The sequence below is a fragment of the Copadichromis virginalis genome, linkage group LG1 (assembly GCF_057382275.1).
Source record: "Copadichromis virginalis isolate Kocher_CV1m ecotype Utaka linkage group LG1, C_Virginalis_male_GT1.1, whole genome shotgun sequence".
NCBI classification, from domain to species: Eukaryota; Metazoa; Chordata; class Actinopteri; order Cichliformes; family Cichlidae; genus Copadichromis; species Copadichromis virginalis.
Genome location: NC_140618.1, coordinates 1,571,604 through 1,589,353, shown reverse-complemented (window position 1 = coordinate 1,589,353; position 17,750 = coordinate 1,571,604). Strand labels below are relative to the sequence as shown.

The 17,750-nt window shown below is 46.2% G+C and overlaps 1 protein-coding gene across 1 annotated transcript in view; it reads left to right on the top strand.

The window, feature by feature from the left end:
- Nucleotides 1–229: 229 nt before the first annotated feature.
- dok4 (docking protein 4) overlaps nucleotides 230–17,750 on the top strand; it is a 57,984-nt gene continuing 40,463 nt past the window's right edge. The window contains exon 1 of the mRNA XM_085466812.1: nucleotides 230–480. The gene's annotated coding sequence lies outside the window, so the exon portion shown is untranslated. The remainder of the gene's footprint in view (nucleotides 481–17,750) is intronic.

Genomic DNA, 17,750 nt, shown 5'->3' with positions numbered 1-17,750 from the left:
AATTAATGAAGGCCAGCGGGTCTTAATACATTTCTACATCTTCACAGCAGATCAAATATTTTGTGTGGATGAAACATAAAATCAAGACTTTCCTCTGAGCTGTTCTGTTGTGTCTGATGCTGGAAATCAGCGTGGCTTTTTTGCCTGAGCCTTTTTGGGGGTGTTACGGTAGGAGGCGGGTCCTGCTGGAGCGTGGCTGGCTGGGCGTGTTTAGTGTGTGCGAGACAGAGAGCGTGTATGTGTGTGTGCCCTGTCGGGCTCCTCTCTCCTCCTGCACGGCTCAGCTCAGCTCGGCTCAGCTCGGCCGGGAGGAACGGCGCACACAGGCGCGCGCACACGGACGCTGATCCGCACACAAACCGAACCGCCCGCGCGCGGATCCGCTGGATTTACCGGCTGCAGGGAGGAGGCTGAGAGAGCACCGGGAGCCGTCCGAGCACCGGGAGGGACCCCGCCCGGACAGCCGCAGCTGTCAGCCAGGTAACGGAGACTGCAGATGTGCGCGCGCGCATGTGTGGCAGAGTTTGCGGTGACGGCGATGTCCCGTCCGGTTCCGCCAGCCCGGTCTCCTTTGTTAGGTCACAGCGTCGCGTTCATTTCACGCTCCGTGTTTTTGTCTGTTTCTGTGTTTCCTCGTAAAAACACGATTTCAATAAACCGACGAACCATTTACAGAAAAGTGTTCGGAGAGCACGTTCAGCCATGTCAGTGGGTTTGTGTCACCTGTGCGGCGTGGACACCTGACATCTGCGCTCTCACTATAGTCGTGATATTTATTTGACTTCGTGGGCATTTCTTCTCTTATCTTCCAGTTTTGGGGGTTTTTCTTATATCCAGTGATTCAGGAGGTCGAGCAGGTCCGAAGGTTGGTGGTTCAATTCCTGGCAGCTCCAGTGTGCATGACAAAGTATCCTTGGCAAGATACTAACCCAAGCTGCTGTCTGCGCGTCCATCACTGAGACAGAAGTGCGCGTGTGCGCCGTGGGGGCTCAGGTAGAGGAGAAAAGCGCTCATCTGAAAAACATTCATGAGATTTGATCTACAGTTTTACTCATTGGACACCTTAAAAGAAAGAAATCTCTTTTCTTTTGGGACATTTTTCCCGCGTGGGGCTCTTTTGTTGAATCACATTATATTTTGTTCCACTACTTTATGAAGCTGGTATCTTATTTTCTAGGTTGTTTTTAATGTCTTGTCTACATTTGAGACACATAAATTATATCTTACTGTAATTTCATAACTTTCTGAAATATTAATAAAGAAAATAATCATGTTGCATCCTGTCAAAGAACCCCTCTGCTTTGAGCCAGTCCTGCAGAGGTGCCGTCAGTTACACTCAAACACCTAACGCTGATCTCCTTGATGTGTGGTGGTCAGGTGGAGGTGTGGACCTCATCCTCCTGGAGGAAGTGATGCCCCGTAGGTCCTCCTCCCTCAGTGAGAAATGCGTGTGATGCAGAAAGAGTTTATGTGTTTGTCTCTCAATAAAATCCCTAACTGTGGATTTGGTCCACAGCCGAGCCGCCTCGTTTGGTGGATGGTGTGACTCCATGGTTGTGCAGCCTAATCCTGATCCTGCTGAAAAGTATCACAGGGTGATGTTTTCTCCTGGGACCGCTCCCCGCCTGATAATGGAGCCTCTGCTTCAGAGCTGCTAATGAACCGCGGCTCTCTGTTATCTCAGCAGCCATAAAGTGATGCTGGTAGTGAGTCTGATAATACAGGGGACCGATGGGGAGGGACGGGAGGGTTTCCAATGAGAGTCTTTCACGCTGTTACTGCTGGAACATCACGGCAGTGGGCAAAATAGCATAGGATGGCATTATGGGAAGAAGGCGAGCTGGCAGAGGCAGTGTGACAGTTTGGGGGATCTTCTGCTGGGAAACCATCTACATGTGACTCTGACACGTCCCACCAACAACAGCACTGTTGCAGACCGTGTGCACCCTTTCATGGAAACGGCGCTCCCCGATGGCTGTGGTCTCTTTCAGCAGGACGATGCACTAATGCACAGAAACGGTTCAGGAGCAGTTTGAGGAGCACAACAACCACTTTGAGGTGTTGCCTTGGCCTCCAGATTCCCCGGATCTCGGTCCAGTGGAGCATCTGTGGGATGTGCTGGACACACAGTCTGATCCACGGAGGCCCACCTCACAGCTTACAGGACTGACAGGACCTGCTGCTGACACGTTGGTGCAGATACCACAGCGCGCCTTCAGGGGTCGAGCGGAGGCCACGCCTCGAAGGTTAATGTTATGTCTGGTTGGTGTAGGAATCAGTCCATTTCCCATTTGAGCAGACTTCTATCAGCCATCATCTGAAAATAATTTCACATTTTAGCATTGACGTAAATGTGTCTGGTAGATGGCACAGGAAGTCCAAACCTGACCTGATACAATCAGAGATAAGTTAAACTGACACTGAGGTTAATATTGCACACAGGTGAATTTCAGCAGGTCTTTGTGCCTCCAATTAATCGGCCTTCATAATTTCATGAGCTGTGTTATTGGGACCTGTTGTCAGCTCTTCATCTCCAACACGAAGCTGGGTCAAATCCATAGATTTATGTCCCTACAACATGAGTAATTGTCAGAGAGCAGACCTCCTGTGCTGATGGATCAGGTGTGCTGTGTGTAATTTACAGCTCTAATGGTGCAAACACGCAGCAAAGGTGAAGGCGTCTCGTTAGTTTGACAGATCTACGACTCACACAGCAGCCGGCAATCAATCCCAAACGCACGCTTTTATACGTTTCTGTGTGTGTGTGTGTGCACGCGTGTGCGCATGCAGGGCTGCATATGCTCATGCATATTCAAATCTCAATTTGGGTCTGTGTCAATCATGCCTGTGGGTGTGTGTGTGTGTGTGTGTGTGTGTGTGTGCACCGTGTTTACATCTTTGTGGGGACCAATAATTGAAAGTTTCCCATACTTGTGGGGACCAACAGCTCTTATGGGGACAAAATCCTGGTCCCCACGAGTTTGAAGAGATTTTTGAGGCTAAATGTGGTTTTAGTGTCAGGGCTACAGTTGGGCTATGGTTAGGGTCAGGGTAAACGGGAAAGCATTATGTCAATTAGATGTCCCCACTAAGATATGAAAACACGACTGTGTGTGTGAACATATATATTTATATATGTGTGTGTGCTTTCGTGTGCTTGTGTGTGTGCATACGTGTGTGTTTCTCAGTCTCTGGGTGAATGAGTAAGGGGATACACTGGGGAGCTGGAGGGAGGGAGTGAGGAGAAGCTGGAGGAAGATAAGGAGGAGGACTTCTCTCCGGTGTTTTTCCTGCTCTAATTTGCTCTGACAGCAGCTCCTCTGGCTCAGACTGAACGAGCCTTTACACTGAGGAGAGAGAGAGTGTGGAGTATTCCCACTGTCTCTCTAACAGGCTTTAATTGGTGATGCTACAGTAACTGTATAGAGCGGTGTACTTCTGTAGTTCCACTACAAACTTCCTGTTGTGTTTTCAGCTCTTGCTAATTATCCAATATCCCTGCTGCGGATTACAAATCAGCCGATACACGAGTTGAATAATTAGGGCAGCCGGAGCTCGTTGTTATTGTTACTGTGAATTAAAAGTGTTTTCACCACAAATATCCTGCTTCCTGTGCTGCTCTGTAAAACAAATACTAGAGTGAAGGAAAAATCACTGCCAGCCAAGTGTGAAGCACCAGGGCTGAAAACGACGACATACCAGCACACTGTTCGGTTTAAAGAGATCATTTCCCCCTCATAACCGCTATGTGGTGTGTGTGTGTGTGTGTGTGTGTGTGTGTGTGTGTGTGTGTGTGTGGGGGGGGGGGTATTGTATGATTAGGGGTTTTAGAGGCAGGTGGGTGGTGACCTCAGATGTGGCACCGACATGGCAGGTAGCTGGTAACGTTGTAGCGTTGACCATTTTTAAATCAAACTGCCTTTTAAGATGGACGTTGTGACGCCCCGCCTGTATTAACGCCTGTATTAAGCAGGTAAATACCTGCCCCCCTGCTTTGGAGGTAATGTTGCTCACTTTTGCCTTCTCGGCTAAGGAGGAAGTGGTGATCATCCAAGACATTCAGACTTGTTGGTGAGGTTGGTGCTGTTAATGACCTGCATGGTGTGTGAATTTTAAAGTGATGGGAGTGGAGCCAGGGAGCCAAAGGCAGTGACGTGAAATAATAACGTTTGTGAGGTGAACGGAGATGTTGTTGTTTTTGGTGTTTGCAGCAGTGTAACAGCATAAATGAAACCTGACAGCCACATCCTTAAAAACACTCTGCTGGTGGAAGCGGTTTGCCTCGCTGCACAGCCCCGTGTGTCACCTGTCTGATGATACATTACAGGTGTGTGTTTGTCCTGCACGCTATCATTTCAGCTTATTACAGCCTTTTTCAGGTGCCGGCAGACTGATTATTAGGCTTCAGACGGCCCTCTGCTTTATGACGTCTGCCAGACTTGTGTTAGTACGCATGCACATTTGTGCACGTGCACATCGGCGTGCACGTGCACATCGGCGTGCTGTGGCTTTAGTCTGAAGCTGTTATCGCTCCACTATCTTCCATCAGAAATCTTGACTTTAGCACTTTGCACAGTGAGATGAGCACAAATACGTGTGTCCAGCAAACATTCTGAGTAACACTGGAATAACTAATGTTGACCAGTGTTGGTCAAGTTACTTTAAAAAAGTAATCAGTAACTAATTACTGATTACTCCCCCCAAAAAGTAATCCCGTTACTTTACTGATTACTTATTTTCAAAAGTAATTAATTACTTAGTTACTTAGTTACTTAGTTACTTTTTAAAAACACGATTTACAACCTGAAGAGGTGATAAAGTGATAGATCTTTCAGCCCAATTCTACTTTTTCTACATAATCCATCATACAAAATGTAATCAAATGGAAAAGTCTCTTTTTTTTAACTTGTTTTATCAGTTTTAATCTTTTAACTTTATGCATCAAGTATATGCAACATTCTCTGACTTGAATAAATTAGTTTAACATTTAAACCTATTTTCTACACATTCCAGCACATAAAATAAAATATTTTTTGTGTTTTCACTCACTCTTTCAAACAGATGCAAGTAAAACACAGCAGAAAATAAATAAAGTCAAAGACTCAGCGGTCCTTTTGCTCTATTTTCACCTGTAAAGCAGGAGCAGGGTAGGCGGAGGGTTACCCTGGTGTAGGTGTGCTGCGGTCAGTTGAACAATCCGCGCGAGCGTCTCTGTGAGTTTCCCATCACGTCGTAGCTACTCGGTGCTTGCTCGGAAGTTTAGGGTTTTTTTTCGCTGTAAAAAGAAGTTTTCTTCCCACGCACGATGGACGCTAATGTTTTTGTCACTTTTTATGGAATCAAACTCAAAGTAAGGTCAGTACTTCCACGCTTTAAACGCTGCACGCTCATACGCTCTCCTGCACTCGATATATTATCCATTGTTGATCTGCACACAGCTGTTGTCACCAACGTCGCACTTGCTTACGTCACTGTCATGAGACATTCTCGCAAAAAAAATCACGGTTTTAGTAACGCAGTAACGCAGCGTTCCTACGGGAAAGTAACGGTAATCTAATTACCGATTTTGCAATAGTAATCCCTTACTTTACTCGTTACTTGAAAAAAGTAATCAGATTACAGTAACGCGTTACAAGTAACGCGTTACTGCCCATCTCTGATGTTGACTAGAAGGAAGTTCGTGCAGAAGATGCTCGCTGTCCATTTCAAATGAACACGGTGGTGAAGGCCAGCCGTCTCTTCCAAAGCCAGGTGGACTTCTCGCTCTCACTCTTCAGACCAAGAAGTCACAGCATCAGGATGTTTTTCCTGTGGTTTAGCTTCTCCCAGAGTTGTTTTATTTTATTGTAATTAATAAAAGATCACATAAACAATTGTTTTCGAGCAGACCGGGAGGTTACACATCTGACAACTTATATTTTGGAGCTGTTCTTCAACCAGAACTCCCCCCTGTTCAGCATGGGGGGGTCATCCTTCTGTTGATGAGTCCAAACTGAAACCAAACAATGTTCTTACTTGTGAGAAATATGCAAAAAAAGTCATGAAAACCTGCAGACACGAACATCCTGAACACCGAGCTCCCTGCAGGTTTATAACATCAGCTGTTCGAACATTAACTTCAGTTTCCATTTTGGCTTCCAGCAATTATTAAATCAACATATTTGAGGGAAAAATCCAAATTTAGCTCGTTTTGGAATAATTGTCTTATTTTGGCCCTCAGCATCTCTTTGCTTTGCTCGTGGACGTTGAGTCTGTCTGACTGCAAGCTTTTCACAGCCACAGATGTCGTGTTTAAACAAAGACTTATGATATTTGGTGTTTCTTCCCTCATTTTGCATGTGAAAGACATTTATGGTGCAGTGGAGTTTCAGCTGATGAGCAGCAGCACAGGTTTTGTTAGACATGGAGCAGCAGATGGATGATAGGAGGCGGAGGGTAACCGCTTAGGAGAGATGGAGGAGGTGAGGGAATAACAATGCTGTGACTGATAGCTGTGGGACGGGGGGTAGTATGTCATGGTGTAGCACCCTGTGGGTGCATATGTCAGCTGTCACAGCAGTGTGGTTACACCGTCCACCCGCTCTGCCTCGCTCCTCTGTCCACCCTGGAAAGTTTTCTCAGACTGATTTGTGCTCCGTGCTGTGGAGCCAAACGTCGCTGTGGCATCACGTTTGCTTTTAAAGGGATCTCACCTGAAACCCTGATGTTAGATGACTCACACAGGGTTCCACATACTGACGAGAAACCTCGTGATGGTGCTCTGGAGTCTGGAGCTGATCGTGAACTGATCTCCAGACGGCACCAAGGTGAAACACAGAGTTCAGCCTGTTCAAGGTTTGATTGTTGCCGTGATGGGGTTTCGAGTTCACACGAGGTTCATTTCAAACAGTTTTGATCATGCTGATGAGTTTCAGTCTCTTGGTTTAGTCCTTTGATTATGTTATTATATATTATTAGGTATCCTCCTTCCTTTTTTTTTTTTACCTCTCAGCCCTGAAAGGCTGATTGGGTATTGTCCTCACGCCACCGTGCAGGCGGGTGGTGGCGTGGACACTGTGAGCACGATCCATCCATCCTCCTCTGTTAACCTGAAGATGGTGGCAGCAGGCTAAGCAGCGAGTCCAGATGTGCTTTTCCAGGCAAGGTTTTCCGCCTCCTGCAGGATCCCGAGACGCTCACAGGAAGTTCTGGGTCACAATGAGACCAAAGTTGTAATAATCGAGAATAATCCTTCAGAGATTTCCGTGTGGGGAGGTGTTCACCAAACCTCGAACCTCACATCCTCGTCCTCTCACCGCCTGCTTGTTTTCTTTCTGTTTCCTCCTCAAATAAACGAGACGAGCGACTTAATTAAGTGAAAGCAGCGGTGCATTTGTAGAAGGGCTCACTATCAGCACAAGTGGAGCCGACAGAGCTCTCTGTGTTTTTACTGCAAAGGATTGTGGGTGCACTCAGCTTCTGGTTGACTGGCCTTGACGGAGAGAGGGAGAGAGGGTCTGTAATTAGTGCTCAAGGCCAAACTGACAGTGTCTCTCTCCCTCGCTCTCTCTGTCTGTCAGTGTCTCTCGCCCTCCAGTTGTGAGATGAGAGCTTCACTCCTCTCTCTCCTCCTCTTCCTCCCTTGCTTCTGCCGTGCAGCTAGTTTTTGTGCACGAAGCAGCTTCTTCTTCGTGTGTGTGTGTTGTGTTTTCTGTGCAGTGCAACTATACTCCATCTGTATGCTTACAAAATGTCGTGTTCCTGGTCTGCTGACCCAGCGTTTTAAGTTTCAGTTTGTTTGGATGTTGTTTATGTTTAAGTTCATTAGATTAGCGAAGTTCGTTTGGTTATTAGACTCCTTGTGTTTTCTTCCCCTGTATTTAAGTTTCCCTCACCCTTTGTGTTTCATGCTGCGTGTTTTATGTTATCAAGTTTGTATTGTCATGTCTGTCTCACGTTTCCTGTCTTATTTTGAAGGAGTCGTGTGTTCTTTGTTCATTGGATTTACTTTCACTTCCTGTCATTAGGCTCATGTCAGTCAGCTGTTCCTCCATGTGTTCCCACTTCCCCTAATCACCTCCTGTGTATTTAAGTCCTCTGTTTTCAGTGTGTCATTGTCAGCTCGTCTGTTGTCCTTTGTGTCCTGTTTCTGGGTTCGAGGTATTTTTGTGTCCATGTTAGGGTTTGTGTTGTGGGTTTCTATGTTGTCTTCGCTCTCCCAGTTTAGGTTTTTCTTTAGCTTCTCCTCTGTCTTTTGTTTTGTAATGTTTTCACCAGCCTTAATAAGCGGCTCGCTTTCTGTTAACAGTTAAGTTTTGTTTCATGGTGCCTGCGTTTTGGGTCCTTTTCATAATACACACAGTCGGCCTCTGCCAGACTGTGACACAACAGTGTGTCGTTTACAGAAATCATCACAGAAAGTGAGAGAAATTATTCCTCATCTTTCACCTGCATGCAGCTGCATTAGCTGCCTTGATTAGAGCATTAAATGGCTTTTTATCAGTAACAATCATGATTAATGTGCGTAAAAACGCACCTACCACTGGGCCAAAAGGTGAGCGTCACCCAGTCTGATAACACAACAGCTACAGCTGAGCTCCGGCTTATAAAAACAAGCTTTCTGAATGTGGTTAACGCCATAAAGATGATTTATTCAACCAGACAAACATCTTCACATCATGCGGTTTGTGCCTCAGTCGACCCGAACGCTGTGTCAAACTTTTACACAAGTTTAAAAACAGCTGATAAAGTAATGGGAGTGTTTGTAGCTCCAGGGGAGGACCGAGCTCAGAGCATTAAGGACACTTAACCCCAGATTTCCTCCATACGAGGAGTCCACGTCACAAAAAGGGACGAGAATAAAAATCTGGACCTGAGCTTTGAACTTTGAGTCTCCCACCACAGGATACCAACACATAACACAGTCATTCAGATCAACTGGACACAAGCAACAACAACACAAATGTCCTTGGTGCTCCGTAACCAGCATTCAGCCTCTTCTCTTCTTAATGCACTCTCCTCCACCTCTCTGTCTAAGGTGCAGGAGCAGGTAGGGAGTGCTGCGCCTTGGTCCCGGCGGCCAGTCCACCGCAGCTCCTGCACGTCTCCATCTCCAGTAAATGAGGTGACATCAGCCCGCTCAGCCTGCTAGTCGGAGGAGGAAGCTGCCTGCTAATCATTTGTGTGGCGTGATAACACCTGATAACAGCCACGTAATGGGCTGAGAACATTTAAACAGGTGGCTGTATCACAGGTGCGCCGCAGCGCCGGCCTTAGTGGTTAAAGGAGCCCAGCAGCTCCGACACACATTTCCATCTTTGTGAGATGCATTTTTAAAAAGTCACAAAGGTTTGGAAAGAGCCGTAAACATCAGACTGCAGCTGATCTCGGATCAGTGGAAACAGCTCATTGCTGCCTGAGTATCTGCAGACTTTCTGCCTGCCTTTACCGACATCCACGTAAATAAAGAAACAAGTTTGGCTTCATCTGCATGAACTCCAAGTCAACTGAAACCATCCTGTCAGCTGTCACTAAACGCAGGCGTTTGTATAAATTCAGCAGTGGATTTTATTCTTCTTTGAAGATGAAACCGGACTGATGCGCTCACATCTCGGGCTTCTCTTCTCCCTTTGGCTCATTAAGGCTGAGCGTATAAGGCGTGCGGTGTCGCTTATGTATTTCTGTCCTCGCCGTCAGAACTTTTAAACATGTCGTGTCCAAGGCGAGCCGAGCGGCGAGGCAAAGTTTCAAAGTTCAGCTGAATTCATATCTGCAGAAAAAGGTCACCTGGCGTGTCGTCAGCTCGTCTCCTGATTGTTCTGTCACATGAAGGCACTTTTTGTTCATCACACCTTTCATGTACTAGCTCGTCAACGCACCAGCTGTTCCTGCTTCCTCTCATTTGCTTCCCATTACAGAAGGTTGTTTGGTTCCAGCAGAAGATGTCCTCAGGTTGACTAACACAGCTGAACACATATGACAGGAAGCTTTCGCTTTAGTTTCTCCAGGACAGAAACTAAAGCTGCCCTTTGTCACAGATTCTGTTCATAAATTTTATGGAGAGGATTTCCAGAATTTCTAGGCGTAGTCAAGGTAGAAGGATCTCATCTTTGCAGATGATGTGGTTCTGTTGGTCAGGTGGTGTCCTTCAGCATGAGAAGCAGTGCCTCCATGTCTGAATCTATGGCCTTCAGCCAGTAATGGGTGGAGTGCCCAGTACCTCAGGGTCTTGTTCACAAGTGAGGAAATTGACAGATTCGGGCCATGGCTGCAATGATGCAGACGCTGCACCGGTCCATCGTGGTGAACAGAAGCCGAAGTGGAGCTACATCCTCTGCTGTGGATGGCTGGCCTCTCCTTAGGCACATGGTGAGGAGTTCAGTCATTTGGGAGGGCTCATAGCAGCCTCTCCAGCTGGGGTAGTTTGGGCATCTGACTAGGATGCCTCCTGGGTGAGCTATTCTGGGCATGCCCTCCTGGGAGGAGGCCCTGGGGCAGACCCAGGATTCAATGGAGTCTCTCAGCTGGTCTGGGAATGTTTCAGTCCTCCATCAGATAAGCAGGAGGAGGTGGCTGGTGAGAGGGAGGACTGGGTTCTCTGCTTGGGCTGGTGCCCCCGCGAGTGGGACCCGGATGGATGGATGGATGGATGGATGGATGGAGGTGGTTTTGTCTGTTTCATCAGTTTTACATCCTGACTGGTGTTTTTCTGCATCAGTCAGACTTTGATGTGTGCTAACATTTAAATGTATTTGATTGTAAAATCCAAAAGGATGCTTGAGTGAAAGAAGCAGGCATGAGCTGCTGGTTTGGGTCTTCTCATAGAACAGCTGACAGGAAGGAGAGAGCAGAATCACCCTCGTCCTTTGAGACGGACACAGAGGACAAAAAAGTCCTCGTGTGTTGTGAGTTTACTCATTTCATTCCTCAGAGAGCATCACTTTAAAGCAGGTCATCGTGTGTGTGCGTGTGCAGTGTTGGGACTAACGCGTTATTAAGTAACGCGTTACAGTAACTACGTTATTATTGTGGTAACGAGCACGGTAACTAGTTATTATGCCAAAATCAGGAACGCGTTAGTCGTTACTGGGATTTAGATAGGGTCGTTACTCGTTACTTCGTGTGGTGGCTATCGCGGAGTTTCCACAGATTCAGTAACATTAGCAAGTGGTGGAGGCAGCAGGTGGATGAAGGAAAAGGGGAGGCAGGAGGAGAAGAGACCCGAGGCGGCCGCCGGTCCGAGTGTGAACTGAACTTCAGGTAAGAAGTTATGACCTGCAGTCTCTCTGGGTCAGATATGAACCAAGTTTAGGTGGAGTTTATTTTCGTTATTCGGACTTTTTCCGTACTGCGTGCTAGCTAGCATGACGGAGTTTCTATACAGCTGGGTGGTGCTATGAAGTTAATGATGTTGAACTTTATTTTGTTCATAAGTTATTAGAGTTGCCAACCGTCCCGTCTGGTATTCAGAGAAAATATTACACGTTTCTTATTGAGGTGAAAAGGAACAGTTTGTCCCGTAATTCAGCTACAATGGAAAAGACACAAAGCTGGAGTTATTCTGTGTTTACGCTGCACAGCTGCTTCTTCTCTCATTCTCCCCCCTCCCTCTCCTGTTGCTACTTCAATCATGAAACTGATCAATGATCAGCTGATCGTCTCTCTTGTTTATTTATCGCCCACTTTGCGCCAGAAAGAGGAAACCAGCGGATGTCGCGCTAAACAACAGCAGCACGTTTAAGCTTGATCAGCTGTTGTTAGAATGTATTTAATATTAATTTCTAGTATCAGCTGATGTTTGCTGGAGCCACAGCTGTAAAGCTGCTGGTCATGATATGGTTTGGTTATCTGGTGAGAGGGAAACATGAAGATGAAACCAGGAGATGTCCTTACTGAATCATCAGAGCTGTGATGGAGAAACAGGTTTACCTTTTAGGTGACATAGATGAGTTGAAGTTATGAACTGTTTCTGAGAGACAAATAACACCAGGATCCTTTTTTATGTAGCTGACAGCTGGTAACTGTGCAGGGGCGGGTCTAGCAAAGTGTTGCCAGGGGGGCAGGTAGGGCATTAACAGGGAGAGGGGGGCACAAAGAAATACTTTTCTTTCTTATTCTCATTTCAAATGTCTAGCTTTTAAAAAATAATTATCTGAATCTTACAACAAACGATTGATAGATTGATGCATATATACCATCAGAACAGTGAACATCACTGTCACAACAGTGTTTGTTTTCATTCAAAGGCTTTATGATTTTTCCTATAATGGTGGGCCGGTCTCTAGTCAAAATGCCCGGGACGATTTATTTGTCCCAGTCCAGCCCTGTATGCAGCTCATCTGCAGTCTGCTGTTACCTACATCTTCCTATTCAGAAGGCAGAATTTCCGAGTTCTGAGTGCAATCAAAGCACCACGACTGCAGTTTTTGTGTTGGATGTAAAAGGCGCACATGACGCTGTGACGTAGGCTAGAATCATGGCAGCAGTCAATGACGGTCCAGGCGTGGGATTTCTCTCGTGGAAATATGCACATTATCGTTTCCTTTCTATTGGTCGGTGGCACAGTGCACTGTGGCAAGTAGGCAAGCTAGAAGACTGCAAAGTTATGGAAGAAACACATTAACAAGAGAATTCTGAGTAAAACCAAAGTTACTTTCCCTAGTAACTAGTTACTTTGAAAGTAACGAGTAACTTGAAGTAACTGAGTTACTTTTGAGAGAAGTAACTAGTAATGTAACTAAGTTACTATTTTAAAGTAACTTACCCAACACTGTGTGTGTGTCTGTGTGTGTGTGTCTGTGTGTGTGTGTGTGTCTGTGTGTGTGTGTGTGTGTGTGTGTGTCTGTGTGTGTGTGTCTGTGTGTGTGTGTGTCTGTGTGTGTGTGTGTGTGTGTGTGTGTGTGTGTGTGTGTGTGTGTGGCAGACACTCCCTCCTCCCAGTGATGGATGGAAGGTTGCTGGCTGGCTGTCTTCGGTGTCAAACTGATTTCTGATTGGCTGGCGTTGTATCAGCCTGCATGTGACAGAACTCAGCTGATAATAAATCATTCTCTTTTTTTTTGATAGCGAGTGAACAGAGCAGCAGTGTGATGTATATTTCATCTGCACCTGAAATGAATCAATGTGAGCCAATGAGAGGGTGTTTATGAAATGATGCTTCACGTCTGAGACTTTTGATTTGAAAATGTCCTGATGTGATCTCTGATTACCTGTCGTGGGTGACGCACCTTTCCCTAGTTACCAAAGGTTGCTGGGGGGTCGTCAGCTGCTCTTGTTGACATGCGGGTGGATGTGACACAGGCAGCTGTAGCTGCTAGCTTCACCTGAGCTGGACCTCAGCATCGTGTTTGTGCTGTTGGAGCCTTTTGGAGCATTTTTAACGACATCATGTGACCAATAATATGGCTGCTGTGAGGTCACTGCACGAACAGACCGTTAAAGAAGGCGGAGCTCTGGTTTTACTCAGAGAAAAGCATCAGGCCACACCTCTTAATTCTGACTTTACGAACGTCTGTGGAGGAGTGAGTTGTTCTGAAGAGCTCACTGTACAACGAAGCTGTTTCAGGACCGCAGCAGCTCAGTCATGACCATGACTTGGTGTGTAACGGTCAACGACCGCGGAGCTCCGAGCCATCATCATCAGCACAGACTGTGAGCACCAGGAGCTTCAGCAGGTCTCAGTGCTTTGCTGCATGTAGTAGGTTCTCTACCAATCAGAACGTGTCCAAGTATCATTGGATAACTGAGCTGCACACAATGCATCACAGTATGTGAATGTTAGATGAGCTGCTTAGACGACTGAGTGAATGAGACTCGTAGTCTAAAGCGCTTTGAGTAGGAAAGCACTACATAAGTGTAAGTAAGTCTATGATGTCTGATGTTGTGGTGGTTACACGCTGTCTCCATAGAACTGCAAAGATGAATGAAAGAGGGCAACGATGCTGCAGCTGTTCGCCCGTGCTCCTTTTTGTTGGCTCTGTCGTGTTTGTGTGGCTGAAGTGTGCGATCACCGTCGGTGCTGCTGAGTCACGGCCTGTCACACTCTGACAGCGGGGATGAGAGCGCCGGGTGTGGGCTGCGTGCTCGCGTTGGAGTCTCTGGGCGGTTATCCTGGCAGCGATCTGCTTCTGGTGGTTGTGTTTTGGAGCGAAGCAGTCGTTGATTATTACATTAATGCGGCGTGGACTCGCACAAACTGCGGTCGCAGCATAATCGAGTCGTTATTTTTCTGCACACGTGGTGCTGATGAGCCGATAAAGCAGCTGCTGCCCGAGTGTCTGAGTCTCTCCTGGAGCGTGACTGCAGATAAGGAAAGAATGGAAAGCAATGTTCAGACATTTGGGAAAATATGCATGTTTGTTTTTTTAAATCCTGCAGTCAGATCAGAAGATTCATAAGTGTCTCGTCTCTGTAACGGCACCTGTGCACATTGGTTTGGCACAAAGACTGAGGTGAAACTGTGAAGTTCCTGCGTATGATGACAGAAAGTGAGCGGCTGCGATCGCGTATTTGTAGGTTTCAGACTGTGAAACAGGCCAGACATGTGCGGTTTATTGAAATGCTTGAATTTATGCGTCCCTCACAGAGCCTCGGTTTGGGCCACGCGAGGCGTCACAGCGCGAGCATCAAACAGCCAGCTCGGAGCAGCCTGAACATCACGGTGGCAAAATGACGACCCTGTCGTTTTGTTGTTGTTTCTTTAAATCTCACATCGTGTTTCAACGGTTACTTTTCACAGAAGCAAATAAAAGCAAAGTGTTGTTGCAGATGTCGTTTGCCTGTGCTGTAGAGCTTCCTGCGGTGACACTGACGCACTTCAAAGTTGATGTAGCAGAAACACTCTGCAGTATCTCTTCCTGTCTGTGGCTCCGTATCTGTGCATTCAGAGTGATGACAGAACTTCTGATCTTCAGATTGGTGGCCGTCTCGCAGGTCTAGTTTGGCCACTATATCACCGTGACGACAGCAGCTAAAATCTGTCAAACACGAAACAAAACGAAGTGTGCCGAGCGCTCGGTTTGGGCTTCATGTTTAGAGATCAGTGGGATAATGTAGGTGAATTTCCATCGTCTTCAGTTCTTTAAGAACCACTGAAGATAAAATGTTCCTTTCAGTTTTTGCTCTAACAGATTTGTCTTGTGTTAAACTCTGCAGACATGCAGAATCATTTCAGTGCATTTGTCGCCATTATAACCCTTAAAAAAGCTTTATTGTTTGGATTCATCAGCATATCAGGGAGTCACAGGTGAGCATCAGCTGCAGCACGTAGGTTGGTGTTCATGTCTTTCAGTACTTCCAGAGTTGGACCACTCCTGCTCAGCTGAGACGTGATATGGTGAGCCCCGCTCCCACAGTGTCATCATTATCCCAGTTATGACAGCAAAACGATGTAATTAATAGACTATAAAATCATTGGAGCTCCTACCTGCATGGAGCTCCATTTTGCATTTGAAAGGGGAAATTCCACGTTGACGGTACCGAGCTGCAGAGAAGCCATCCATTCGTTTTCTGAGAGAGCTGAAGCAGGTTAGACGTTTGATTCCTTTCATGATGCTCTTGATAGAAAGCTTCATTATCCAGCAGACGCCTGGAGAACGTGGAGGTCAACGTTAAAGAAAAAGTACTTCAACTCCAGCCGTCCCTTCAGCGCCTGATGGTTTATAACCATTGATTTAGTCTCCTCGCCACTCTGCTAATTTATGAAGCCCTCATCTGGTGCCAATAAAGCAGCCAATGAGGTGAAGGGAAATAAAGAAAGCGGGAGAGTGTGACTGCTGGCCTCGTGTCAGAATCGATGTGGACGTCACTGATGATTCACGTGTTTTTGTTGTAGTGGAAACTCGTAAAAAGTGACGGAGAGACGGCAGCTTAACCACCGATTACAGCCTCTGATTGTCTTTGGTCCAGAACGGCGATGATGATCCGAACACGGACAGGTTAATCAGCCGTGTGTGTGCGTGTGTGTGTGTGTGTGTGTGCGTGTGTGTGCGTGTGTGTGCGTGCGTGCGTGTGTGCGTGTGTGTGTGTGTGTGTGTGTGTGTGTGTGTGTGCGCGGTGCCTTTGGTCTGTATGTTGTGTAAAACAAACCTCTCCTTCGATCCTCCTCTCCACCTGTTTGTGTTTGACAGCAGGTGTCTAATATCTGTGGACAGCTCAGTGGTCCATCACAGCGCAGGCAGATGGTGTTCGCTGGCCAACACCCTCTTCCTCCATCCTTTTTTACTTCCTAGATTCCTTCTTTCCTTCCTTCCTCCATGCAGTCCGAATAAAGGCACGTCCCTCAGTAGCCTTGAACTTTGAAAGCCCTCATCAGACAGCAGCAGTTGCCAAGGAGTCAGTGCTACCCACTGTGACGTGTGTGTGTGTGTGTGTGCATGTGTGTGTGTGTGTGCGTGTGTGTGTGTGTGCGTGTGTGTGTGTGTGTGTGTGTGCGTGTGTGTGTCCGTGTGTGTGTGTGTGTGTGTCCGTGTGTGTGTGTGCATGGATGTTTTGCAGCTCCTCTGATTGTGTTTTGATCTTCAGTTGTTTGTATTGTTTCATCATTCATGCTGTTTTTGAAGTCCTTTTCTATTTATGAAAAATAGTCGAATGTGATAAAGAGAATTATTTCAGTCAAGCACCTCTGAGGCTGAAAATGCAGCCACCACTGATGTAGGGACACCTGCAGTTCCTCAAATGCCCACTAGAGGCTCCAGCAGTGAGTCGGTCTCCATAGACTCCCATGTTAAAACTTTCCAGCAGAGTAAACATGTTTACAGCCTGATACACAAACTGATTGGTCTGTGGATCATGTCTCCCTTCACAACATCTGTACGGGGGAGGATGGTTTTAGACCTCTGGTAGGGCCGATGGGTGATCAAGGTGGGGTTGTCATAGATACCAAACCTTGTTAGCTCTGCTTAATACTAAGGAACGATATTTGAGGTTTTAGCCATCAAAGTAACAAATAGGGTCAGCTGTTTCAGACCTGCTTTGGCCTCTAAGCATGATCTTAAATCCATTATAGATATTTTACTTAGAAATGATTTGAACTGGGACAGAATTTCAGCAACCTCAACATGTTTTAAAGACTCGTGCGACTCCTTAAACTTGGTGTAATTTATAAATTGTCCTTCAAGGTCAAGTTAGTGCTCAATGTGCAGTCACATGCGGTAATAAGCTGTTGTAGTTTTACATGAAACTTGAATGTTTTAAAGAGCAGGTGTGATGCTGCAGTGATTCCAGATGTTGAAGTGACCTTGGATCATTCATCCATTTCTAATAAACTCGGTCTTCAGCTGATTGAAGAACATTTAGAATCTAAATAAATGAAAGAACTTTAATGGTTAGAAAATCAAAATCAGGGTTTTGTCCTAAGAAAACTGAAATAAGCCACCAACAGGAAACAGCATTGTGCTGCCTTATTCACCTTATGTGTGTTTAATCCAAAGGTTCCAAAACAATCGTGTAAACTGAAGTTTATCTGTGCAGAAGGACGCTAACTAACTAAAGGAGTCCTGCAGGGTTTCAGGACGCATTTTATTTGCTTTAATAAAAAACAAAGTCTTGTTAAGAAGCTTTGGGAATAACTCCTCCCTCCTGAGTCTTGACTCAGTGCATCATGTATCTCATGTTTCAGAACAAGTGCAAAGTCTGCGGCTCATCTTTGCAGACTTGATTTGGTGAGCTTCTCCTCCACTGACAGTCTGGGAAAACAACAGTTTCCTGCTGTGTTCACTGAGTTTGTGTGGCTGCTACGTTGCCCAGGTCTCAGGTCTCAATTCTAGGATTTT